This window comes from Kogia breviceps, chromosome 2 (assembly GCF_026419965.1).
Source record: "Kogia breviceps isolate mKogBre1 chromosome 2, mKogBre1 haplotype 1, whole genome shotgun sequence".
Taxonomy (NCBI): domain Eukaryota; kingdom Metazoa; phylum Chordata; class Mammalia; order Artiodactyla; family Physeteridae; genus Kogia; species Kogia breviceps.
Window position 1 is genome coordinate 49,088,766 of NC_081311.1, and position 27,116 is coordinate 49,115,881.

The 27,116-nt window shown below is 41.3% G+C and overlaps 1 protein-coding gene across 4 annotated transcripts in view; it reads left to right on the forward strand.

The window, feature by feature from the left end:
* Window positions 1-27,116, forward strand: part of LOC136793536 (syncytin-A-like) — an 85,949-nt gene that overhangs the window by 21,337 nt on the left and 37,496 nt on the right. For 2 of the 4 annotated variants that reach the window (XR_010838906.1, XM_067025209.1), the window contains exons 2-4: window positions 975-1,108; window positions 7,085-7,128; window positions 8,425-8,936. The gene's annotated coding sequence lies outside the window, so the exon portion shown is untranslated. Of the gene's footprint in view, window positions 1-974; window positions 1,109-7,084; window positions 7,129-8,424; window positions 8,937-15,018; window positions 15,329-16,209; window positions 16,301-27,116 lie in introns of all 4 variants that reach the window. The other 2 variants (XR_010838907.1, XR_010838908.1) reach the window with 2 other exon arrangements.

Below are 27,116 nucleotides of genomic sequence, written 5' to 3' on the forward strand. Positions count from 1 at the left end.
GCATGTATCCAGATCTCTGTCTGGTTGGGCCCTCATGGGTGGATCCTGGAGTGCTTTATACCTCCTTTTTGTTCACAAAATGCATGTAGGTTCCCCACCTTACCCCTCCCGACTAGCTTTTCACACAGTTCATGACTAGGGTTTTGCTAGGTTAACTTTCATTTAAATAGTGATGATGTTAAAAAATCAGAAGAAATCCTCCTTCCCGTTTGAGCACACCCCAGGCTTAAGCATTTTGTAGTTGTTGTTAAGTGTTGGATGAGTCAACCATTATTTAGATCATGATGATGTTGGAGGTCAGAAAAAATTTAAGAAGTTCAAGGGTAATGACGACGTGGTGGCAAAACAGAGGTTTCTCTCCACTTGCCACTGACAGTGCCCTAGATTCATGCATCTTCTCTGGCGTGGGCAGGAATTTTCACATGAGTGGAGCCTTACACAGAAGACTTACACAGAGACTTTCTGCCTCTGGCAGAAATTTTATTACAACCACTTAAGCACATCTCTCTGCAGCCGGCCACTCATGAAAGTAACACTGGCTTTGTTATACAGACTGCATCTTTAACACAGAGTTTAGTTTTAAGGAGGCCTACCTAGGCTTCGGAGATGGAGTCATCCTGCTGGGAAAGCACAGAGGACTTTTCTTAGTGAATTATGATATTCCACCGTTGCCCTTGGTGCCTGGTGATGTCGTGGATCAGTGGTAGCTGGGCTTTCTGACCTGCATGTCAATCTCAAGTTCCGTTTTGGACACAGAGAAGAGAGGGCATCGGGGGAGAGGGAGAGTGGAGACTACAGAAATGGCCTCAACCAAATTAATAACTAGTTTTTAAAGCTAATGAAGTTCTTCTTTAACTCTGCTTATCGGCAGGGTGTGTAATATGCTGCTTTTCCCCCCTCAGGCCGTGTCTCTCTCACTGCAGATGGCAGTTCTTACGAGATGCATTCACTTTACTCATTTGCCTCTCTTCTAGGTAGCTATGGATTCCACTGCCTCCAACGGCGACTCCAGTAACAGCTGTTCCTTGCGCTGTATCAACCCCTGCCAGCCCAGGGAGTACCTGAAGGCCTTGGTGGCCATGGGGGAGATTTGCCAGGACTATGACAGGTATGAGACTCCCCATCTCTGTGGGTTCCCGTGGCCCCTGGCTGGCTCTGGGCAGAAGAATGGAAATTTAGTCATGCTGAGGCTCATGAGGGGACAGAATAAAGCCCGGCCCCAAATGTGTTATCCTCTCCATGCCTAGAGAAACTGAGTTCATGCCAAGCTCACACTGGGCACCAAAAAGTCCTTTCTCAGCTTTCTTCTCTTACTTGGCTGGCAGGACCCCAGGATAGCAATTTTGGTTTCAGTGTGTACCTTGCTATGCAAAGTTTGGTCCGTGGACTGGCAACATAACGTCACCTAGGAACTTAGAACATCAAGCCCCACTTGAGCATCTGAATCAGCATCTGCATTGTAACAAGATTCCCAGATGATTTGTGTGAACTTTAGAGTTTGAGAAGCACCAGTTTATTGTACTTTCTATCTGATCCTCCCGTTAACCCTTCTGTAGTGGGTGTTGTTTAAGAGAAGAAGAAAACTGCAGGGAGCTGAAGTGGTCTGTGCCCTGTCCCACAGCCAGGGGCAGGATTTAAACCCAGAGCCAGCTCAGTGCACAGCGTAAGCTCGTAATCATGGGGTTTCACTGACCTCAAAAGCTATTGGTAACTTCAGCAGAGGATCTGTGTCTGCCCGTGTGCACGTGAGCGTGTGCCCATGCCTTTGTGTGTGTATAGAAGACACGATTTTGAGATCAGATTAGTATTTATTTTTACTGGGTGGTAAATATTGACCTTTCCCACCAAGAGAATTCCCTATAATAAATGATTTACATAAATCACCTTAAACTGAATTTATTCTACCTTTCCAGTATTTCCAGATTGAGGTGAAGTTGTTGTCATTTTTGATCAAGATGGCTCTTTGAGGTAGAACTAGTGTAAGTATATATATGGGTAAATCTCAGTCGACTGCCCGATGTGATAGTAAAACAGGGCTAGTGAGTCATGAGCAGCAACTAATTGGCCTGTTAAACCAGGAAAGTGAAGAAAGTGACCCTGTCCTCCAGTTTCAGATTTCATGGAATGGCCTGATTTCTGTTCTTCCTAGTCTCACAGCTGGTGATAACTGTATTAAAAACCTGATGCCCAGGCACCATAGCAAGTGACACAACCTAGTGACCAGAAGGTACAGAGAAACCAACAAGACAGGTAACAGAGTTTCCGTCAGTGTCCTTCCCACTGACGAGTCTCTGCATTCAGCTTGGTCATCGCCAGTAACTCAAATGCGTGTGAGGCCAGTTGGGGATGAATGAGCATGTCCAGTCAAACCAGACAGCTTTAAACACTAGGCCTCTGCCAACACTTCCCTTCTTACACATTTGGAATGGAGGACAATAATGGCACTTTAAATTACCTTGTTGAAGTGATACGTATACTTAACCGTGAGATATTGTCTGTGAAGACAACGTGAATCTCAGCTCTGATTTCTTCAGGCCTCAATTCAGGTAGGATTCTTAGAGAGGCTCATGTCATACGGAGATTTCTTACCAAGGAGGGAAAAGACAAAACAGATTGCATCCCCACTGTCAGAAAGTCCTCCAAGTGTCCCCAAGAAACCAACACAGTAATTGTCTTCCTTCTGTCACACACAAGTTATTGAGGGGACTGTCCTTTTCCTGGTGTATGTTGGCGGCTTTGTCATAAACTGACCACATATATGTGAATTTCTTTCCCAGGGTCTATTCTATTCCTGTGGCCCATGCCTCTTTTTGTGCTATTTCTATACTGTTTGGTTACTGTAGCTTTGTGATATGGTTTCAAGTCAGTGAGTGAGTTTCCTCCAGCTGCTGTTCTCCTTTCTCAGGGTCCCCGTGGCTGTTCAGGGTCCTTTGTAGTTCCATACAAATGTCAGGATTGTTTGTTCAGCTTCTGTGAAAAATTCCATTGGAATTTTGGTAGGATGTGCATTAAATGTGTATGCTGTTTTGGGTAGAATGAACATTTTAGCACTACTAAGTCTTCCCATCAATAAGCACAGGATATCTTTCCATTTCTTTGCATCTTCAGTTTCTTCATTGATGTCGTAAGGTTTTAAGTGCGCAGCTGTTTCACATCTTGGGTTAAATTCATTCCTAGGTATTTGGTTCTTTTGATGTTATTGGAAATGGGATTGTTTTCTTAATTTCTGTCTTTGGTGGTTCATTATTAGTGTATAGAAACAAAAGTGTTTTTAGTGTATTGATTTTGTATCCTGCAGCTTTACTGAATTCATTTATTGGTTCCGACAGCTTTCTGGTGATTTAATACAGGAAACTGGAATTAGAAATCCCACTGTTTCTATCATATCCAGCTCATCCACAACACCCAAGATAGGGTGGCTACTATTATAATCTTCCCACACTGCCCCTTAAAAACACGTGAAATTTTACAATGGCTAATTACATCATCACTCCGGTGAGCAGGTAGGGTTGGCCTCTATACAAAGATCATTGTCTTCTCTACATTTCTGTCCTTTTATTGACACAGTTGCTTTGAAAAGTAATTTATTTTACAGTAATTTCAAATGTATAGAAAAATTTTCCTTAGCAGTACAGAGTACTCACATTTGCCACTTCACACAGAACACTTCAGTATGTTTTACCCAAAACATGGATACACTCCCAGGGAACAAGCACTTTTAACCACCAAATGAGGAGGATTATAATTTCTTATAATAATCTGATCCATAGGTCCACTTCAACTTTCACCACCTGCCCCAACGCTATGGAAATTTTTTTTTTTTTTTTTTTTTAGCGATACGCGGGCCTCCCACTGTTGTGGTCTCTCCCATTGCGGAGCACAGGATCCGGACGCGCAGGCTCAGCAGCCATGGCTCACAGGCCCAGCCGCTCCGCGGCATGTGGGATCTTCCCGGACCAGGGCGCGAACTCGTGTCCCCTGCGTCGGCAGGCGGACTCTCAACCACTGCGCCACCAGGGAAGCCCTGGAAATATCTTTTTTCATTGTGACCCAGTTTTCATTTTTTTCTGAAACCTTGACTGCAACTTTCCCTTATGTTCAAAACCTTGATGGATTTAAAGCACAGGATGAGTATGTTATCTGTGTGGTCTTTTCTGTATGGCTTCTTTCACTTAGGGTGTTTTCAGCATTCCTCCATGTTGTAGCATGTATCAGTACTTCATTTGTTCCACTGCGAATAAAAACACATAACATTTAGCATTTAAGCCATTTGGTGTGTACAGTTCTGTGGCACTCACTACATCTACATCGTTATAAAAATATCCTCACCACTCATCTCCTGAACTTTTTCATTTTTCCCAAGTGAAACTGTAGCCATTGAACACTGACTCCCCTCAGCTCCTGCAACCACATTCCTTCTGTCTTTGAATTTGACTCCCCCAGATACCTTATGTAAGTGGAACCATAGAATTTGTTCTTCCGTAACTGACTTATTTCATTTAGCATAGTAAGTTCAAGGTTCATCCACATTGTAGCATGTGTCAGAATTTCCTTAGTTTTCAAGGCTAAATAATATTCCTTTGTGTATATACCACATTCTGTTTATCCATTTATCCATCAATGGACACCTGGGTTGCTTCCACCTTTTGTTATTGTGAATGATGCTGCTATGAATATGAGTGTACAAATACCTGTTCCAGTCCCTGCTTTCAAATATTTTGAGTAAATGCCCCAAAGTGGAATTTATGAATCATATGTTAACTCGAAGTGTAACTTTTTAAGGAGCTGCCATATTATTTTCACAGTGGCTGCACCATTTTACTCTATTCATTTATATGGCAGAATAATATGGTAGTTCATGGATGTACCGCATTTTGTTTATTCACCTATTGTTGGACATTTTAATTGTTTCTACCTTTTGGCTGTTATGAAAAGTGCTGCTATGAATATTTGTGTACAAGTTTTTGTTTGAACACCTGTTTTCAGTTCTTTGGTGTCTGTACCTAGGAGTGGAGTTGTTGAACCCTAATTGGGTTGGCCAAAAAGTTTATTCGGCTTTTTCCATAAGATGGCTCTAGTAGCCCTTAGTTATCTTTAACTTCATTCAAAACAATTTTGTGAGATTCTATGCGACGGCTGTCATATCAGCGTGCATTTAGCAAAAGACTTATCAAAGTTCGTGAATTTTTGTGTAGCCATTTTAATATTGAAGATGGAAAAAAAGGCAACATTTTTGGCATATTTTGCATTATTTCAAGAAAGGTAAAAATGCAACTGAAATGCAAAAAAAGGTTTGTGCAGTGTATGGATTTGTGCTGTGACTGAACGTGTCAAAAGTGGTTTGCGAAGTTTCATGCTGAAGATTTCTCGCTGGACGATGCTCCATGGTTGGTAGACCATTTGAAGTTGATAGCGATCAAATGGAGAAATTAATTGAGAACAATCAACAGTATACCACATCGGAGATAGCCAACATACTCAAAATATCCAAATCAAGCACTGAAAATCATTTGCACCAGCTTGATTTTATTAATTGCTTTGATGTTTGGGTTCCACATAAGTTAAGTGAATTTCTGCATGCGATTCTCTACTTAAATGCAATGAGAATGTTCCATTTTGAAAACAAATGGTGACAGGTGATGAAGAGTGGATACTGTACAGTAATGTGGAACAGAAGAGATCGTGAGGCAAGCAAAATAAACCACCACCAACCACACCAAAGGCCGGTCTTCATCCAGAGAAGGTGATGTTGGAAGAGATTGGAAGGGAGTCCTCGATTATGAGCTCCTTCCAGAAAACCAAATGATTAATTCCAACAAGTACTGCTCCCAGTTAGAACAACTGAAAGCAGCACTGGACGAAAAGCGTCTGGAATTAGTCAGTAGAAAATGCATAATCTTCCATCAGGATAACGCAAGACCTCATGTTTCTTTGATGACCAGGCAAAAACTGTTACATTTTGGCTGGGAAGTTCTAATTTATCTGCCATATTCACCAGACATTGCACCTTCAGATTTCCATTTATTTTGGTCTTTACAAAATTCTCTTGATGGAAAAAATTTCAATTCCGTGGAAGACTGTAAAAGTTACCAGGAACAGTTCTTTGCTCAAAAAGATAAAAAGTTTTGGGAAGACAGAATTATGAGGTTGCCTGAAAAAGGGCAGAAGCTAGTGAAACAAAAGGGTGAATACGTTGTTCAATAAAGTTCTTGGTGAAAATGAAAAATGTGTCTTTTATTTTTACTTAAAAACCGAAGGCACTTTTTGGCCAACCCAGTACATTTATCTTTTTGAAGAAAGGTCAAAGTATTGTTCACGTAGGCTGCACCATTTTACATTTCCACAATGTTTAAAAGTTCCATTTGCTCTACATTGTTGCCAATATTCATTATTTTTAATTTTTCTTGACTATAACAATTGTGTGTTTGAAGGGGTATTGCATTATGGTATGAATTTGCATTTCCATCATGACTACTGATGTTTGACATTTTTTCATGTCCGTGTTGACCATTTGCATGTCTTGTCTGGAGAAGAGTGATCAAGTCCTTTGTGCATTTTAAAAATTGAGTTCTTTGTGTTTTTGTTGATGAGTTTCTTGATATGTTCTGGCTAACAGACTCTTATTAGATATATCATGTGCAAATATTTTCTTCTATTCTGTGGACTAACTTTCTGGATAGAAGTTTTGATGTGATAAAATTATTAAGTTTGAGGAAATCCAGTGTATCTATATTTTATTCATTGCTTAAGCTTTGATGTCAGATCAAAGAAACCACTGCTAAATGCAAGGTCGTGAGGATTTATTCGCTTGGTTTATTTTAGAGATGATAGAGTCATCCCTTGACATCCACTTTGCTAAGGTTAAGGTCTGTGCTTAGAATCAGTGTCAGGGTTTAGGGTGATGGTTAAAGGGTCAGGGATTAGAGTTGAAGTGTCAGGATCGAGGGTCTAGGATCCAAGGTTAGGATTGTTAGGTTTAGGGTAATAGGGTAAAGGGTTAGGGTTATAGGTTAGGGTGAGGGTTAGAGTTAGGTTAAAGGATAACCTGTTCTCACCGTCCTTGTCTCTCTCCATCTCTCTGAAGCCTCCAGGATGGACAGGATTCTCCCAAGGTCACACATGAGTCAGGTAGGTGAGCTGTATCATTGTTTGTCTTCCCCCCAGTCCTGGGCTCTTGGGAGACGAATGAAATGTCCGCACTGTCTCTGTTTCAAATCGATCTCAATCTCAGTCAAGGGCTGTGGAGGCCGTCAGAAGTCATGTAGGGTTTCTCTCTTCCCTCCCTCCTGCCTGAAAGGGGTAGTGCCAGCCCCACTCTGCCTGGGCAGTCCCAGGTTCCAGCACAGCTCTGACACGAGGGCACTCTGAAGACGTGCAGATTTACACAGGACTGGGTGCAGTGACCGACCGGCTGACCCTCAGATGCTGCCTTCTTGAGGGCAGCTGGGGCCCTTCTGGGACTTCATGAATCCTTTGTCCCGTCTGAGCGGGCATCAGTAGAAAATCAAGTCTCAGACAGGATAACCCTTGACCTCTGACCATCCAGGCAGGCATCTGTGGTTCTCCAGCTCAGCCCAGCCTGGGCCCTGCCAAGCCCCTGTGGCCAGTTACTGAGCTGAACCTGCTGCTGGGCAAGTGAACAACAACCTGGGCGGCATAGACAGCCCCTTGGCATGTTTATGTTCCCAACATCCATGTGGTTGAGAAAAGGGTCCTCTCCCTCACAGCCTCTTAGCCTGCCGAGAGAGGTAGTAACCCTCCAAATGTTGAATGTGGCCCTGGCCACAAAAACCATACAGCAGACCATGGCCCTGCAGTCATTTGGCCTTCCAGTTGTTACAAACTTTTGACATTCATACTCGTTAAGAATCAAATCTGTGGGAGCAGCTGGGCCTCCCAAGAGGCAGTTTCACAGGGGCTGCATGTTCCTAGAGAGTCATATACACCCATGTGGCCTTTGTAAAGCCTGCCAATTATGATTTCCATGGTACTGAATAATCCTTGAGCCTCCCAGTACTTCACTGAGCAATAATTTCTTTACCACCGTAGCATTTGGTACCTGCTCTTTGTAAAGGCAGGAGAAGAGACTGGAAAAATGAGCAATATTGTTCTTCGAGGATGGGTGATTAATGTGGCCAGCGGGCAGGCATATGCATCCTGGGCAACCACCTCCAGGGAACAAGAACGAGGTCCGTGTGCCTTCTTAGAGCACCTAGGCTATTCTGGGCCAGTCTCTATGATGCAAGGACCCGGTGACCAAGGCAGGATCCTTGTGTTTACCATCATCATCAACCTTGCTTTTCAGCAAATGGAAGAACTTTTTGCTGTCATGGGAGGATAGCGGGAGCAGCGGATGGGTGGCTACAGCCCCTGACCCTAAGTGAATCCCTTCCTACTTTGTGCTTCTGATTCTGTGCCATGCAGTGGACTGTCAGTGATACGGAATCTGATGGAATCTGCCGCTTTTGCTGAGCCAGCATCTGTCCTCATGTCCAGCTGCAGCATCTCAGCTTTCCTTTTGGAACTACATCTCACCTGCTTCCAGTCCGAACAGTTTCAAGGGGCTGACCTTATATTCCACCCACCTAGAAGATGGGTGTATGATCCACGTCTAGCCAATCCCATTTTTCATCCTCTGCTTGCTGTGATCAGTTCAAGGGTGAGAATGTGACCCAAGCCAGGCCAAAGGCATTCAAAGTCATGAGTTTTCATGGAACCCTAGGGAAGGAGAAACCCTCCCTGGTAGAATGGATGTTGTGTGGGTGTCATCTTGGAGTTGCTGGTGGCCCTGGATGCAGTGAGAGAGACTGTGACCTTGAATGGGACCACCCCAAGGCATTCAGCAGGATTGATGTTTGGAGAGGGACCAGGTCATACTACAAGAACATGAGCCATTGGACCTGACACCTCCAAACCCACTCTTCAACTTGTCTCGTGTAAGTATTAATTTATTTCTATCATTTAAAATAATGTTAATTTATTTTACTTGAGTAAGTGTGTCTAGTCCCTTGTAATCCAAAAAGTCCTGACTCATCAGGATCAGTGATTCCTGAGACTCCTTCTGGCGTGGTGTCCTCATTGGATGGGGCATGTCTGGGGAAGATGAAGACCCTGGGTGGGGTCAGATCTAAGGGGAGCTGCCAAACAACTCTATCCCTGTTCTTCTGTGTCCCAGGAGAGGAAAACCCCAGAACAACGAGAGGAGAACTAGCAGAGAGAAAGGGTCATAGCATGATTAATTGGTCTGCTTGTATGTTCCGTATTTTACGGTTCATTTTGTTTGTATATTGTTAGGAAATCACTGTTTTATGCTAGATTTATAGTTTGATGCAATAGCTTGTATTTGACCTTTAATTTCACCTTTCATTCGTTTTCTACAGAATTGTCACAGTTAATGAACAAATATGGATACCTTACTATTAACTAAAATCCATATTTTATTGGAGTTCCCTTCATTCTCCCTTTTTTCTGTCCTAGGATCCCATCCAGGGTATCACATGGCATTGAGTCATTATGTCACTTTAGGATCTTTCTGGCTTTGACATTTTCTCACACTATCCTTCTCTCAGTGACCTAGGTAGTGTTGAGGAGGACTAGTCAGGTATTTTGTAGACTGTCCTGCATTGGGATTTACTTGATGTTTTTCTTGTGATTAGGATGGGGTCATGGGTTTTAAGGAAGCATATCACAGAGGTAAAGTGCTTTCTCATTACTTTATGTCATAGGAACATACATCAAAGCAACACTGTTCATGTTAACTTTGCCGTCCTGGCTGAGGTAGTTTTTGTCATATTTTCCCCACTGTGAAGTTACTTTTTTCCCAAGTCCATACTTTGCATCTTCTTCAGGATGAAGTCACTATGCAGCACTCACACTTCAGAAGAGGGGAGTTAGCCCCACCTCCTTAATGAATGGCTGAATATCTACATCAGCTGTTTGGAATGCTTAAACGTAGGAGATTTCTATTCAACAGTACTCATTAAAAAACAACAAAACACTATCTAATCATTTCTTTATACCAGCGTGGACAGCCCACCCAGAAAGTTATTTTAAGCTTTTGGTCATAATCCAGCAGTACAGTATTTGGCTGCTCAATTCATTCCTGCTTTGGCTATTGAGAGCTCTTTCTATTTGCTCCTGCTTTCCTCTGACATAATTCCATCTTGTGGGTTTCTTATTATCTTCGTACACATCTTTTTATGTGCTTGTTGACCATCTATGTTTCTTGTCTGGAGAAAGGTGTGTTCAAGTCCTTTTCCATTTTAAAATTTGGGTTGTCTTTTTGTGGATGATTTGTAAAAGTTCTTGATATATTCTGAAGGACAGACTCCTGTCAGATATATCATGTGCACATATTTTCTTCAGTTCTGTGGGCTGCGTTTTCACTTTCTGATAGCACCTTTTGATGCACTAAATTTTTTAAAGTTGAGGAAATGTAATCTGTCCATTATTACATGAGTACTGTAACCATCTGCCTTTGCTCATCTGTAACTTCCCACTCCAACGGTAAGAAATCTAGCTTCCAACATTTGTCATTCATTGAATTTATTGCTTGCTCCATTCCAGCTTAGTACAGATATAGTAATTTCAGTATTGTTAGCTACTAACACCATGGAAAGAACTTACAGAGTCCAGTATTTAGGTATGGCACAGTTTGCCTTTGTTCTACAGATTCCATTCTTTTCCATAGTTAACTAGGTCAAGTACCTTTTGCCCCACCAATAACAGTGAGTTTTTTTCATACATTTCTAAATCAGATTATTTGTCACATTCTCTATTCCACCCTATGACACTCCCATATCATAAATAACTATTTGAGTATGTTACGATTTACTTGTTGGGTCGTAAAAATCCATGGTTTTAGACTAATGCCACAGGAGGAACTAAGCATTTTCCTTCTATCTTCTGGCTCAGGTGTCACACTTAGAACAGTGTCTACCCCGAGATTCTGCATATATTTACTAAAAGGGCTTCATTTTATACCTCTCATCTTTAATCCATCTGGATTTCCCTTTCAAATAACAAAAATGCTATTTCAAATTTTAAAAAAATAAAAATTCACCAGTCCCCTTTTAAAATATGTGGGCAGACACAAAAAGTCACCTTTTGTATAGTTTCATTTATAGGAAACATCCAGAATAGGTAAAGAAACAGGTAAAGGAAGAGGATTAGGGGTTGTGAGAGGCTGGGAGAGGGAGGGATGGAGAGTGCGTGCTTTGGGTACAGGATTTTATTTGGGGGGAATTAAATTGTCAAACTATTCAGTGGTGATATTTGCACAGCATTGTGAATACTTAATTGCACAATTTAAAATAGAAAAAGTTTAAATTTTATTGTTTCACACATAAAACATAAAGGACGGGATGCCGTAAATAATGTGGGGAAAAAATAAAATCACAAACCACACAAACGCAAACAACTACAGGGGAAGGAAAGTAAATTTGGGGGCAAGAGTGGGTTGATGGTGTAGATCGGGAGTTGACAGCAGTGGTGGTTGCATAGCCGGCTCTGCCTGAGTGTGTGGTGGTTTCTGAAATGGCTTTAGGTCTCCTGCAAGAGCTGGTGCATGCTCTCCCTGCAGGGGTGGTGAATTTTGACTTGGCTCTGGGTCTCTGGCTGGAGCTGTGAGAGAAGAAAAGATTACCCATATGCCTACCTTTCCATGTCCTTTTCCAAGGACAGAAATCTTCCCAGAGCCTTCCAGAGAAGTCCCAACCCAGGAACTTCTCAGACTGCAGTATACCAGTTGGGTGTTCTGGGGCCAGTCTTTGCTCCTGGCCCAACACCAGCCTCTGCGTACTCCTCCCTGTGTGGCCCAGAACTCACCCCTCCCACACACTCACATGCACCCACCCCTGGTCTTCTCACCTTTAGTCTCTGCCTTGGTGGGCTCCAGGTCCTCCAGCTGACCTGGAGGACCTGGTCCTCCAGGGGAAGGTTGACATAGTATTCCAGGTCAGAGCTGGATGTGCTGAGAACTGCACGTAAGCCCAGGACGGGACCCTGGAGAATGGCTTGGGTGGTATGCGGGCAGGAGGCCTTTCCCATTCATCTCTGGGCCCTGGTTCTGGAGAACCCTCCGTGGACACACTCAACCGGATGCTGCGTTGGCCCTCGTTGGCAGTATGGTGCAGTGACCCCTTACTTGGGGAGATGGATTAAGTGTCGCCATCAGCAAGCTCCTCATGGCTCTCTGGGGTGGGGCTCTGCAATGACAGTGACCAGCAGCCAGCCTGGCCCGGATGTATCAAAGCCAGGCCTTTATCTTATCGCTGTTTCTTCTGCTTACTAGACCTTCTGCTTCCAGATCAGGCACAGACCTCTGTCTGCTCAGATATCCACCTGGGAGGAAAGAGATGGCTCTAGAGGGCTTGGGATAAACCTCAGGCAAAAGGGCACTGCCCCAGCTCTCCACATCCCACCCAGCCAGCTTTGACCTGGAGTGTGGATATGACCAGCCCACCAGGCTTCTGACCTGCTCTTGCTTGAAGCAGACCCACTCCATATAAACCCCCTACATCCACACATACAAGGAGGGGACATAGGGTTACCTGGGTGGAATCAGAGTGGTAGTCTGGTATAATTCCTGCATCATGTGGTAGTGCTACTTTTAATTTTTTGAGGAACCTCCATACTGTTTTCCATAGTGGCTGTACCAATGAACATTCCCAACAAAATGCATGAGGGTTCCCTTTTCTTTCTTTCTTTTTTTTTTTTTTTTTTTTTTTTGGTGGTACGGGGGCCTCTCACTGTTGTGGTCTCTCCCGTTGCGGAGCACAGGCTCCGGACGCGCAGGCTCAGCGGCCATGGCTCACAGGCCTAGCTGCTCCACGGCATGTGGGATCTTCCCGGACCGGGTCACGAACCGTGTCCCCTGCATCGGCAGGCGGATTCTCAACCACTGCACCACCAGTGAAGCCCAAGGGTTCCCTTTTCTCCACATCTTTGCCAGTACTTGTTACTTGTTGTCTTTGGTTGATAGCCATTCTTTCAGGTGTGAGGTGATAATATTGTGGTTTGGGTGTGCATTTCCGTGATGATAAGTGGTATTGTTTATCCTTTCATGTGTCTGTTGCCCATCTGTATATGTTCTTTGGAAAAATGCTTGATCTTCTGCCAATTTTTTTTATTGGTTTTTGTTTTTCGGAGGTTGAGTTGTGTGAGGTTTTGGTCAATTTTGGATATGAACCCCTTACCACATACATTGTTTGCAAATGTTTTCTCACATTCAGTAAGCTGCCTTTTCATTTTGTGGATGGTTTCCTTTGCCGTTGAAAGGCTTTTCAGTTGGATGGAGTCCCATTGGCTTCTTTTGCTTTTGTTTCCCTTGCTTAAGGAGACAGATCCCCAAAATATTGCTAAGACTGATGTCAGAGAGCATACTGCATATGTTTTCTTCCAGGAGTTTTATGCCTTCAGGTCTTACATTGAAGTATTTGATTCATTTTGAGGTTTTGATAGATGGTATGAGAAAGGATTCCAGTTTGATTCTCATGCATGTAGCTGTCCAGTTTTCCCAACACAGTTATCGAAGAGGCTATCTTTTCCCCATTGTATATTCTCACCTCCTCTGTCATAGATGAACTGACCATAAAGTGTGGGTTTATTTCTGTGCTCTTAGTTCTGTTCCATGGATCTATGTGTTTCATTGATGCCAATACCATATTGTTCTGATGATTCTAGGTTTGCAGTATAGTTTGAAATCAGGGAGCGTAACATGTCCAGGTTTGTGCTTCTCTTAAGATTGTATTGATTTTTCAGGTTCTTTTGTGTTTCCATACACATTTTAGAATTCTTTGTTTTAGTTCTCCAAATAATCCCATTGGTATTTTGATAGGATAGGAATGGTATTGCATCTCTAAATTGCCATGAGGGTGGAATCATTTTAACAATACGAATTGTTCAAATCCATTAGCACAGCATATTTTTCCATTTGTTTGTGTGGTCTTCAATTTCTTTCATCAAGGTCTTCCAGTTTTCTGAGTATAGGTCTTTTACTGCCTGGTTTAGGTGTAACCCTTAGGTATTTTATTTTTGTTAATGTTATTGTTGGTGGAGTTGTTTTCTTAATTTCTCATTCTGATAGTTTGTTGTGAGTGTATAGAAAGCAACCGATTTCTATAGATTAATTTTCTATCCTGCAGCTTAACTGAATTTTCCAATGGGTCCTATCTGTTTTGGGGTATCTTCTTCAGGCTGTTCTATAGAATACCATGTCATCTACAAACAGTGACAGTTTTACTTTTTCCTCTGCCGTTAGATTCCTTTTATTTCTTTTTCTCATCTAATTAGTATGGCTAGGACTTCCTAGACCTTGGAATGAAAGTGGCGAGAATGTTCAGGGTTAGAGTTAGGTTTAAGCATAACTGGCCCTCTTTCCCTTCCTTCCTCTCCATCTCTCTGAGGCCTCCAGGAAGGACAGGACTAGTCTAGGGTCACACATGACTTAGGGACTTGAGCTGGACTATTGTTCCTGCCCCTGGTTATGAGCATGGTTTTGTGTACTATCTGTGTAATTCTTTGATCAGGTGTTTATTCAGAGCTTTCCCTATTTTTAATGGGGTTGTTTGTGTTAGAGTTCTTTGTATATTTTGAAACAAATGCTTTGTTAGATATGTATTTACAAATATTTTTCTCAGTCTGTGGCTTGTCTTCTGATTTTCTGAATAAGGCCTTTCACAGAGTAGAAATCTTTAATTTTACAAAGTCCATGATATTCCTTGTTTTTCTTTGTGGATTGGCTTTTTGTGTTTTTTGTTAAAACTTGGAGCTCATGGTCTTCATGACCAAACCTAAGCTTCTGTCAATTTTCTTCTGTGTTTTCTTCTATAATTTTGAATAGTTTTGTATTTAAGATTTTTCTATGAATAATTTTGAGTGAATTTTGTGTAAGTTTGCATCTACATTCATTTCATTCCATGCGGTTTCCAATTAATTGTTCCTTAACTATTTTTAAGAAAGTTGTGGAGTGTTACCTCCATTTCAGTTTGAATTTCCACAGTTTAATGAATTCAGCAGTTCTGCCTGCAGGGAGTGCTGTCACCAGTGAACTGTGAGGCGCGGCCTGCAGTTCCGGGACTGTCCACATGGGGGCCAAGCCCACCTCGCTGACCCACGGCTCATGCGCATTCCACCTGGGACTTGGCTCTGCGAGCCTGAAAGGAATTCTGTTGCCTCAGGCACCGCTTGGCCCTGGGATTCCTTGGGTCAGCGTCTCTGCCAACAGGAGCTCAGTCTCCTTAGGGCTCGCTGGGGTTCGGCTTCAGAACAACACAGGACTGTGTCCATGCAGACTGGAGCTGGGTTTCCTGACGACCGGGAGGAAAAGGTGAGAAAACAGTGAGGAAAAGTGGCGAGAAGCTTCCTGCGTGCGACTGAGTGCTAAGGGGCGGTCCGTCTTCATACGACCCAGGAAGGGCTTCATCTTGAAAACTGGGTTTTCGTCAGTTTTGTGGGCAGTGTAACCGGCATGACTTATGTGGTGTCCATTTTTCCCACCACTGCTTATTGTGGGGACTGTCCTTCCCCTTGGTGTGTCCTTGGCCCATCTGTCATAAATTAACTGACCCCATCCACGTGGGTTTAATTCTGGGCCCTCTGTTCTGTTCCTGTTGCCCACGCTCCTGTTTTTGTGCCAAGTCCACACTTTTGGTGACTGTGGCTTCGTGCTGTAGTGTGAGGTCAAGGAGCAAGATGCCTGTTCTCCTTTCTGAGGATCACTTTGGCTAATTGGGGTCCTTTGTGGTTCCATACAAATATTAGGATGATTTGCTCTGTTTCTGTAAAAAGTACCATTGGAATTTGGTAGGGATTGCATTCACTATGTATATTGTTTTGGGTAGAACGGAAATCTTAACGTTAATTCTTCCATTACATGAGAACAGGATATCTTTCCCTTTATTTGTGTTTTTTTTCAATTTCTTCATCATTTCTTTCTTTAATGTCTTAAAGTTTTCCATGTGCAGGTCTTTCACGTCCTTGGTTAAATTTATTCATAAATTTAAATGAATGCCATTTCATTATTTTTGATGGAATTGTAAATAGGGTTTATTTTCTCTTTCTGATGGTTCATTGTTAGTGTTTAGAACTGCAACTGATTTTTGTGTATTGACTTTGTCACTTTACTGAATGCATTATTTCTAGTAATTTGTTGGTGGAATGATGTGTAAAATTGGAATTCAAAAATCCAACTCTTTCTACCACATCCAGGTCATCCACAACATGGCATAAAGTGGCTTCTAATGTAATCTTCCCATAGTGCCTCTAAATTACGTGTGGACTTTGGGTGAACTGGATCTGGGTAAGGCTGGCCTCTATATGAAGTTTGATGTTTTCTCTGCTTTTCTGGCATGGTATTGACATGGTGTTTTAAAAAGTAATTTACTTTCCAGTAATTTTGAACATACAACTCTACATACATAAAAACAAGTCTTGTATCTTGATTAAATATATTCCTAAATATTAATGTTGACATTTAAAATGGAATTGTTTTCATAATTTTTCAATTATTTATTGCTAGTGTATACATATAAGAGAGATTTTCATGAATTGATACGTTTTCTCTTTTTGAATTTTATTTATTTTTTTTATACAGCAGGTTCTTATTAGTCATCCATTTTATACACATCAGTGTATACATGTCAATCCCAATCTCCCAATTCATCACAGCCCCACCCTCACCTGCTGCTGCTTTCCGCCCCTTGGTGTCCATACGTTTGTTCTATACATCTGTGTCTCAATTTCTGCCCTGCAAACTGGTTCATCTGTACCATTTTTCTAGGTTCCACATATATGCGTTAATATGCGATATTTGTTTTTCTCTTTCTGACTTACTTCACTCTGTACGACAGTCTCTAGATTCATTCACGTCTCTACAAATAACCCAATTTCGTTCCTTTTTATGGCTAATATTCCATTGTATATATGTACCACACATTCTTTATCTATTCGTCTGTTGCTGGACATTTAGGTTGCTTCCATGACCTGGCTATTGTAAACAGTGCTGCAATGAACATTGGGGTACATGTGTCTTTTCGAATCATGGTTTTCTCTGGGTATATGCCCAGTAGTGGGATTGCTGGGTCATATGGTAATTCTATTTTTAGTTTTTTAAGGAACGTCCATGCTGTTTTCCATAGTGGCTGTATCAATTTACATTCCCACCAGCAGTGCAAGAGGGTTCTCTTTTCTCCACGCCCTCTCCAGTATTTGTTGTTTGTAGATTTTCTGATGATGCCCATTCTAACTGGTATGAGGTGATACCTCATTGTAGTTTTGATTTGCATTTCTCTAATAATTAGTGATGTTGAGCAGCTTTTCATGTGCTTCTTGGCCATCTGTATGTCCTCTTTGAAGAAATGTCTATTTACGTCTTCTGCCCATTTTTAGATTGGGTTATTTGTTTTTTTAATATTGAGCTGCATGAGCTGTTTATATATTTTGGAGATTAATCCTTTGATGATTCATTTGCAAATATTTTTTCCCATTCTGACGGTTGTCTTTTCATCTTGTTTGTAGTTTGCTTTCCAGAAGCTTTTAAGTTTCATTAGGTCCCATTTGTTTATTTTTGTTTTTATTTCCATTACTCTAGGAGGTGGATCAAAAAAGATGTTGCTGTGAGTTATGTCAAAGAGTGTTCTTCCTATGTTTTCCTCTAAGAGTCTAAGAGTTTTATAGTGTCCGGTCTTACATTTAGATCTCTAATCCATTTTGAGATTATTTTTGTGTATGGTGTTGGGGGGTGTTCTAATTTCATTCTTTTACATGTAACTGTACAGTTTTCCCAGCACCACTTAAGAGACTGTCTTTTCTCCACTGTATATCTTTGCCTCCTTTGTCATAGATTAGTTGACCATAGGTGCATGGGTTTATCTCTGGGCTTTCTATCCTGTTCCACTGATCTATATTTCTGTTTTTGTACCAGTACCATGTTATCTTAATTACTGTAGCTTTGTAGTATAGTCTGAAGTCGAGAAATCTGATTCCTCCAGCTCTGTTTTTTTCCCCTCAAGACCGCTTTGGCTATTCGGGGTCTTTTGTCTCTCCATACAAATTTTAAGATTTTTTTTGTTCTAGTTCCATAAAAAATGCCGTTGGTAATTTGATAGGGATTGCATTGAATCTGTAGATTGCTTTGGGGAGTAGAATCATTTTCACAATATTGATTCTTCCAATCCAAGAACATGGTATATCTCTCCATCTGTTTGTATCATCTTTAATTTCTTTCATCACTGTCTTCCAGTTTTCTGCATACAGGTCTTCTGTCTCCCTAGGTAGGATTTTTCCCAGATATTTTATTCTTTTTGTTGCAGTGGTAAATGGGAGTGTTTGATAGAATTCACCTTAATTTCTCTTTCATCATTAGTGTATAGGAATGCAAGAGATTTCTGTGCATTAATTTTGTATCCTGCAACTGTACCAAATTCATTGATTAGCTCTAGTAGTTTTCTGGTGGCATCTTAAGGATTCTCTATGTATAGTGTCATGTCATCTGCAAACAGTGACAGTTTTAGTTCTTCTTTGCTAGTTTGTATCCCTTTTGTTTCTTTTTCTTCTCTGATTGCCATGTCTAGGACTTTCAAAACTATGTTGAATAATAGTGGTGAGAGTGGACCTCCTTGTCTTCTTCCTGATCTTATAGGAAATGCTTTCAGTTTTTCACCATTGAGAATGATGTTTGCTGTGGGTCTGTCATATATGGCCTTTATTATGTTGAGGTAGGTTCCCCCTATGCCCACTTTCTGGAGAGTTTTTATCATAAATGGGTGTTGAATTTTGTCAAAAGCTTTTTCTGCATCTATTGAGATGATCATATGGTTTTTCTTCTTCAGTTTGTTAATATGGTGTATCACATTGATTGATTTGTGTATATTGAAGAATCCTTGCATCCCTGGGATAAATCCCAGTTGATCATGGTGTATGATCCTTTTAATGTGTTGTTGGATTCTATTTGCTAATATTTTCTTGAGGATTTTTGCATCTATAGTCATCAGTGATATTGGTCTGTAATGTTCTTTTTTTGTAGCATCTTTGTCTGGTTTTGGTATCAGGGTGATGGTGGCCTCATAGAATGAATTTGGGAGTGTTCCATCCTCTGCAGTGTTTTGGAAGAGTTTGAGAAGTATGGGTGTTAGCTCTTCTCTAAATGTTTGATAGAATTCACCTGTGAAGCCATCTGGTCCTGGTCTTTTGTTTGTTAGAAGATTTTTAATCACAGTTTCAATTTCATTACTTGTGATTTGTCTGTTCCTATTTCCTATTTCTTCCTGGTTCAGTCTTGGAAGATTATACCTTTCTAAGAATTTGTCCATTTCTTCCAGGTTGTCCATTTTATTGGCATACAGTTGCTTGTAGTAGTCTCTTAGGATGCCTTGTATCTCTGCAGTGTCTGTTGTAACTTCTCCTTTTTCATTTCTAATATCATTGATTTGAGTCCTCTCCCTCTTTTTCTTGATGAGGCTGGCTAATGGTTTATCAATTTTGTTTATCTTCTCAAAGAACCAGCTTTTGGTTTTATTTATCTTTGCTATTGTTTTCTTTTTTCTATTTAATTTATTTCTGCTCTGATCTTTATGATTTTTTAAAAATCTTTATTTGAGTATAACTGTTTTACAATAGTGTGTTAGTTTCTTCTTTACAACAAAGTGAATCAGTTATACATATGTTCCCATATCTCTTCCCTCTTGCATCACCCTCCCTCCCACCGTCCCTATCTCACCCCTCTAGGTGGTCACAAAGCACAGAGGTGATCTCCCTGTGCTATGCGGCAGTTTCCCACTAGCTATCTAATTTACATTTGGTAGTGTGTATATGTCCCTGCCACTCTCTCACATTGTCACCGCTTACCCTTCCCCCTCCCCATATCCTCAAGTCCATGCTCTAGTAGGTCTGTGTTTTATTCCAATCGTACCACTAATCTCTTCATGACTTTTTTTTTCTTAGATTCCATATATATGTGTTAGCATACGGTATTTGTTTTTCTCCTTCTTACTTACTTCACTCTGTATGACAGGCTCCAGGTTTATCCACCTCATGACAAATAACTCAGTTTCATTTCTTTTTATGGCTGAGTAATATTCCATTGTATATATGTGCCACATCTTCCTTATCCATTCATCTGTTGATGGACACTTAGGTTGCTTCCATGTCCTGGCTATCGTAAATAGAGCTGCAATAAACATTTTGCTACATGACTCTTTTTGAATTATGGTTTTCTCAGGGTATATGCCTAGTAGTGGGATTGTGGGGTCATATGGTAGTTCTATTTGTAGTTTCTTAAGGAACCTCCATACTATTCTCCATAGTGGCTGTATCAATTTACGTTCCCACCAGCAGTGCAAGAGGGTTCCCTTTTCTCCACACCCTCTCCAGCATTTATTGTTTCTAGAGTTTTTGATGATGGCCAATCTGACCGGTGTGAGATGATATCTCATTGTAGTTTTGATTTGCATTTCTCTAATGATTAATGATGTTGAGCATTCTTTCATATGTTTGTTAGCAATCTGTATATCTTCTTTGGAGAAATGTCTATTTAGTTCTTCTGCCCATTTTTGGATTGGGTTGTTTGTTTTTTTGTTATTGAGCTGCATGAGTTGCTTATAAATTTTGGAGATTAATCCTTTGTCAGTTGCTTCATTGGCAAATATTTTCTCCCATTCTGAGGGTTGTCTTTTGGTCTTGTTTATGGTATCCTTTGCTGTGCAAAAGCTTTTAAGTTTCATTAGGTCCCATTTGTTTATTTTTGTTTTTATTTCCATTTCTCTAGGAGGTGGGTCAAAAAGGATCTCGCTGTGGTTTATGTCATAGAGTGTTCTGCCTGTGTTTTCCTCTAAGAGTTTGATAGTGTCTGGCCTTACATTTCGGTCTTTAATCCATTTTGAGTTGATTATTGTGTATGGTGTTAGGGAGTGTTCTAATTTCATTCTTTTACATGTAGCTGTCCAGTTTTCCCAGCACCACTTATTGAAGAGCCTGTCTTTTCTCCACTGTGTTTCCTTCCCTCCTTTATCAAAGATGGTGACCATATGTGTGTGGGTTTATCTCTGGGCTTTCTATCCTGTTCCATTGATCTGTATTTCTGTCTTTGTGCCAGTACCATATTGTCTTGATTACTGTAGCTTTGTAGTATAGTCTGAAGTCAGAGAGTCTGATTCCTCCAGCTCCAGTTTTTTCCCTCAAGATTGCTTTGACTATTCAGGGTCTTTTTTGTTTCCATAACAAATTTTAAGATTTTTTTGTTCTAGTTCTGTAAAAAATGCCAGTGGTAATTTGATAGGGATTGCATTGAATCTGTAGATTGCTTTGGGTAATAGAGTCATTTTCACAATGTTGATTCTTCCAATCCAAGAACATGGTATATCTCTCCACCTATTTGTATCATCTTTAAATTCTTTCCTCAGTGTCTTATAGTTTTCTGCATACAAGTCTTTTGTCTCCTTAGGTAGGTTTATTCCTAGATATTTTATTCTTTTTGTTGCAGTGGTAAATGGGAGTGTTTTCTTAATTTCACTCTCAGATTTTTCATCATTAGTGTATAAGAATGCCAGAGATTTCTGTGCATTAGTTTTGTATCCTGCTACTTTACCAAATTCATTGATTGGTTCTAGTAGGTTTCTGGTAGCATCCTTAGTATTCTCTATGTATAGTATCATGTCATCTGCAAACAGTGACAGCTTTACTTCTTTTCCTATTTGGATTCCTTTTATTTCTTTTTTTTTCTCTGATTGCTGTGGCTAGAACTTCCAAAACTAGGTTGAGTAAGAGTGGTGAGAGTAGGCAACCTTGTCTTGTTCCTGATCTTAGTGGAAATGGTTTCAGTTTTTCACCATTGAGAACAATGCTGGCTGTGTGTTTGTCATATACGGCCTTTATTATGTTGAGGAAAGTTCCCTCTGTGCCTACTTTCTGCAGGGTTTTATCATAAATGGGTGATGAATTTTGTCAAAAGCTTTCTCTGCATCCATTGAGATGATCATATGGTTTTTCTCCTCCAGTTTGTTGATATGGTGTATCACGTTGATTGATTTGCGTATATTGAAGAATCCTTGCATTCCCGGAATAAACCCCACTTGATCATGGTGTATGATCCTTTTAATGTGCTGTTGGATTCTGTTTGCTAGTATTTTGTTGAGGATTTTTGCATCCATGTTCATCAGTGATATTGGCCTGTAGTTTTCTTTCTTTGTGACGTCTTTGTCTGGTTTTGGTATCAGGGTGATGGTGCCCTCATAGAATGAGTTTGGGAGTGTTCCTCCCTCTGCTATCTTTTGGAAGAGTTTGAGAAGGATAGGTGTTAGCTCTTCTCTAAATGTTTGATAGAATTCGCCTGTGAAGCCATCTGGTCCTGGGCTTTGGTTTGTTGGAAGACTTTTAATCACAGTTTCAATTTCAGTGCTTGTGATTGGTCTGTTCATATTTTCTATTTCTTCCTCGTTCAGTCTCGGCAGGTTGTGCATTTCTAAGAATTTGTCCATTTCTTCCAGGTTGTCCATTTTATTGGCATACAGTTGCTTGTAGTAATCTCTAATAATCTTTTGTATTTCTGCAGTGTCAGTTTTTACATCTCCTTTTTCATTTCTAATTCTATTGATTTGAGTCTTCTCCCTTTTTTTCTTGATGAGTCTGGCTAATGGTTTATCAATTTTATTTATCTTCTCAAAGAACCAGCTTTTACTTTTATTGATCTTTGCTATTGTTTCCTTCATTTCTTTTTCATTTATTTCTGATCTGATCTTTATGATTTCTTTCCTTCTGCTAAATTTGGGGTTTTTTTGTTCTTCTTTCTCTAATTTCTTTAAGTGCAAAGTTAGGTTGTTTATTCGAGATGTTTCCTGTTTCTTAAGGTATGATTGTATTGCTATAAACTTGCCTCTTAGAACTGCTTTTGCTGTATCCCATAGGTTTTGGGTCATTGTGTCTTCATTGTCATTTGTTTCTAAGTATTTTTTGATTTCCTCTTTGATTTCTTCAGTGATCTCTTCGTTATTAAGTAGTGTATTGTTTAGCCTCCATGTGTTTGTATTTTTTACAGATCTTTTCCTGTAATTGATATCTAGTCTCATAGCGTTGTGGTCGGAAAACATACTTGATACGATTTCAATTTTCTTAAATTTGCCAGTGCTAGATTTGTGACCCAATATATGATCGATCCTGTAGAATGTTCCATGAGCACTTGAGAAAAATGTGTATTCTATTGTTTTTGGATGGAATGTCCTATAAATATCAATTAAGTCCATCTTGTGTAATGTATCATTTAAAGCTTGTGTTTCTTTATTTATTTTCATTTTGGATGATCTGTCCATTGGTGACAGTGGGGTGTTAAAGTCCCCTACTATAATTGTGTTACTGTCGATTTCCCCATTTAAGGCTGTTAGTATTTGCCTTATGTATTGAGGTTCTCCTATGTTGGGTGCATAAATATTTACGATTGTTATATCTTCTTCATGAATCGATCCCTTGATCATTATGTAGTGTCCTTCTTTGTCTCTTGTAATAGTTTTTATTTTAAAGTCTATTTTGTCTGATATGAGAATTGCTACTCCAGCTTTCTTCTGATTTCTATTTGCATGGAATATCTTTTTCCATCCCCTCACTTTGAGTCTGTAAGTGTCCCTAGGTCTGAAGTGGGTCTCTTGTAGACAGCATATATATGGGTCCTGTTTTTGTATCCGTTCAGCCAGTCTGTGTCTTTTGGTCGGAGCATTTAATCCATTTATATTTAAGGTAATTATTGATATGTGCGTTCCTATTACCATTTACTTAATTGTTTCGAGTTGTTCTTGTAGGTCTTTTCCTTCTCTTATGTTTCTTGCTTAGAGAAGTTCCTTTAGCATTTGCTGTAAAGCTGGTTTGGTGGTGCTGAACTCTCTCAGCTTTTGCTTGTCTGTAAAGGTTTTAATTTCTCCATCAAATCTGAATGAGATCCTTGCTGGGTAGAGTAATCTTGGTTGTAGGTTTTTTTCCTTCATCATTTTAAATATGTCCTGCCACTCCCTTCTGGCTTGTAGAGTTTCTGCAGAAAGATCAGATGTTAACCTTATGGGGATTCCCTTGTGTGTTATTTGTTGTTTTTCCCTCGCTGCTTTTAGTATGTTTTCTTTGTATTTAATTTTTGACAGTTTGATTATTATGTGTCTTCGCATGTTTCTCTTTGGGTTTATCCTGTATGGGACTCTCTGTGCTTCCTGGACTTGATTGACTATTTCCTTTCCTATATTAGGGAAGTTTTCAACTATAATCTTTTCAAATATTTTCTCAGTCCCTTTCTTTTTCTCTTCTTCTTCTGGGACCCCTATAATTCAAATGTTGGTGTGTTTAATGTTGTCCCAGAGGTCCCTGAGACTGTCCTCAGTTCTTTTCATTCTTTTTTCTTTCTTCTGCTCTGCAGTAGTTATTTCCACTGTTTTATCTTCCAGGTCACTTATCCGTCCTTCTGCCTCAGTTATTCTGCTATTGATCCCATCTAGAGTATTTTTCATTTCATTTATTGTGTTGCTCATCGTTGCTTGCTTCCTGTTTATTTCTTCTAGGTCCTTGTTACCTATTTCTTGCAATTTGTCTATTCTATTTCCAAGATTTTGAATCATCTTTACTATCATTATTCTGAATTCTTTGTCAGGTAGACTGCCTATTTCCTCTTCATTTGTTAGGTCTGGTGTGTTTTTATCTTGCTCCTTCATCTGCTGTGTGTTTTTCTGTCTTCTCATTTCACTTATCTTACTGTGTTTGGTGTCTCCTTTTTGCAGGCTGCAGGTTCGTAGTTCCCGTTGTTTTTGGTGGCTGTCCCCAGTGGCTAAGGTTGGTTCAGTGGGTTGAGTAGGTTCCCTGGTTGGGGGGACTACTGCCTCTGTTCTGGTGGATGAGGCTGGATCTTGTCTTTCTGGTGGGCAGGTCCACGTCTGGTGGTGTGTTTGGGGATGTTGGTAGCCTTATTATGATTTTTGGCAGCCTCTCTGCTAATGGATGGGGCTGTAGACCTGTCTTGCTCTTTGTTGGGCATAGGGTGCCCAGCACTGTTCGTTGCTGGTCCTTGAGTGAAGCTGCATCTTGGTGTTGAGATGGAGATGTCTGGGAGATTTTCGCCGTTTGATATTGCGTGAAGCTGGGAGGTCTCTTGTGGACCAGTGTCCTGAGGTTGGTTCTCCCACCTCAAAGAGACAGCCTTAACACCTGGCTGGAGTGCCAAGAGCCTTTAATCCACACAGCTCAAAATAAAAGGGAGAAAAAAATAGAAAGGAAAGAAAGGAAGGAAGGAGGAAGGGAGGGGAGGAAGAAAGGAAGGGAGGAAGGAAGGAGGAAAGTAGGAAAGAAAGGAGGGAAGAAAGGAAGAAAGAAAGGGAGCAGACAAAATAAAGTAGGATAAAACATAGTTATTAAAGTAAAAAATAATTATTAAGAAGAAAAATTTCTATTAAAGAAAAAAAACCAAAAATAAATAAATAAATAAACGGGTCGGTCTAACCCTAGGACAAATGGTGAAAACAAAGCTATACAGACAAAATCTCACACAGCAGCACACACATACACATGCACAAAAAGGAAAAAGGGGAAAATAATAGTATATCTTGCTTCCAAAGTCCACCTCCTCAACTTGGGATATTTTGCTGTCTATTCAGGTTTTCCACAGATGCAGGGCATTTCAAGTTGACTGTGGAGCTTTAATTCGCTGCTTCTGAGGCTGCTGGGAGAGACCTCCCCCTCTCTTTGTTTGCACAGCTCCTGGGGTTCAGCTTTGGACTTGGCCCCGCCTCTGCGCGTATGTCGTCCGAGGACATCTGCCCTTCGCTCAGACAGGACGGGGTTAAAGGAGCAGCTGATTCGTGGTCTCTGGCTCACTCAGGCCGAGGGGAGGGAGGGCCACGGATGCGGGGCGAGCCTGCGACGTCAGAGGCCGGCGTGACGCTGCACCAGCCTGAGGCGCACCGTGCATTTTCCCAGGGAAGCTGTCCCTGGATCCCGGGACCCCGGCATTGGCGGGCTGCACAGGCTCCTGGGAGGGGCAGTGTGGAGAGTGACCTGTGCTCACACACAGGCCTCTTGGTGATGGCAGTAGCAACCCTAGCGTCCCACACCCGTCTCTGTTGTCCGTGCTGACAGCTGTGGCTTGCGCCCGTTTCTGGAGCTCCTTTACGCAGTGCCCTTAATTCCCTCTCCTCGCGCCCCAGGAAGCGAAGAGGCAAGAAAAAATCTCTTATCTCTTCGGTAGCTCCGCGCCCGTTTCTGGAGCTCCTTTAAGCGCCGCGCTTAAACCCCTCTCCTTGCGCACCAGGAGGCAAAGAGGGAAGAAAAGGTCTCTTGCTCCAAACTTCAACTGGCCTCCCTCCCGGCTAGCCATGGTGCACTAACCCCTTCAGGCGGTTTTCACTCTGCCAACTCCAGACCTTTCCCTGGGATCCGACTGAAGCCCGAGGCTCAGTTCTCAGCCCTGCCCACCCCGGCGGGTGAGCAGACAAGCCTCTCGGGCCAGTGAGGGTGAGTGCTGGTCGGCACCGATCCTCTGTGGAATCTCTCTGCTTTGCCCTCTGCACCCTGTTGCTGCACTCTCCTCCGCGGCTCCGAAGCTTCCCCCTCCGCCACCCGCAGTCTCCACCTGCAAAGGGACTCCTAGTGTGTGGGAACTTTTCCTCCTTCACGGCTCCCTCCCACTGGTGCAGGTCCTGTCCCTATTCTTTTGTCTCTGTTTATTCTTTTTTCTTTTGCCCTACCCAGGTACATGGGGAGTTTCTTGCCTTTTGGGAGGTCTGCGGTCTTCTGCCAGCGTTTGGTGGGTGTTCTATAGGAGAAGTTCCACTTGTAGATGTATTTCTGATGTATCTGTGAGGAGGAAGGTGATCCCCGTGTCTTACTCTTCCGCCATCTTCTCCACCACTGATCTTTATGATTTTTTTCCTTCTACTAACTTTGGGTTTTGTTTGTTCTTCTTTCCCTAGTTCCTTTAGGTGTAAGTTTAGATTGTTTGAGATTTTTATTTCTTAAGGTAAGCTTGTATTGCTATAAACTTCCCTCTTAGAACTGCTTTTGCTGCATCCCATAGGTTTTGGAGCCTCATGTTTTCATTTGTCTTTAGGTATCTTTTGATTTCCTCTGATTTCTTCAGTGATCTCTTGGTCATTTAGTAA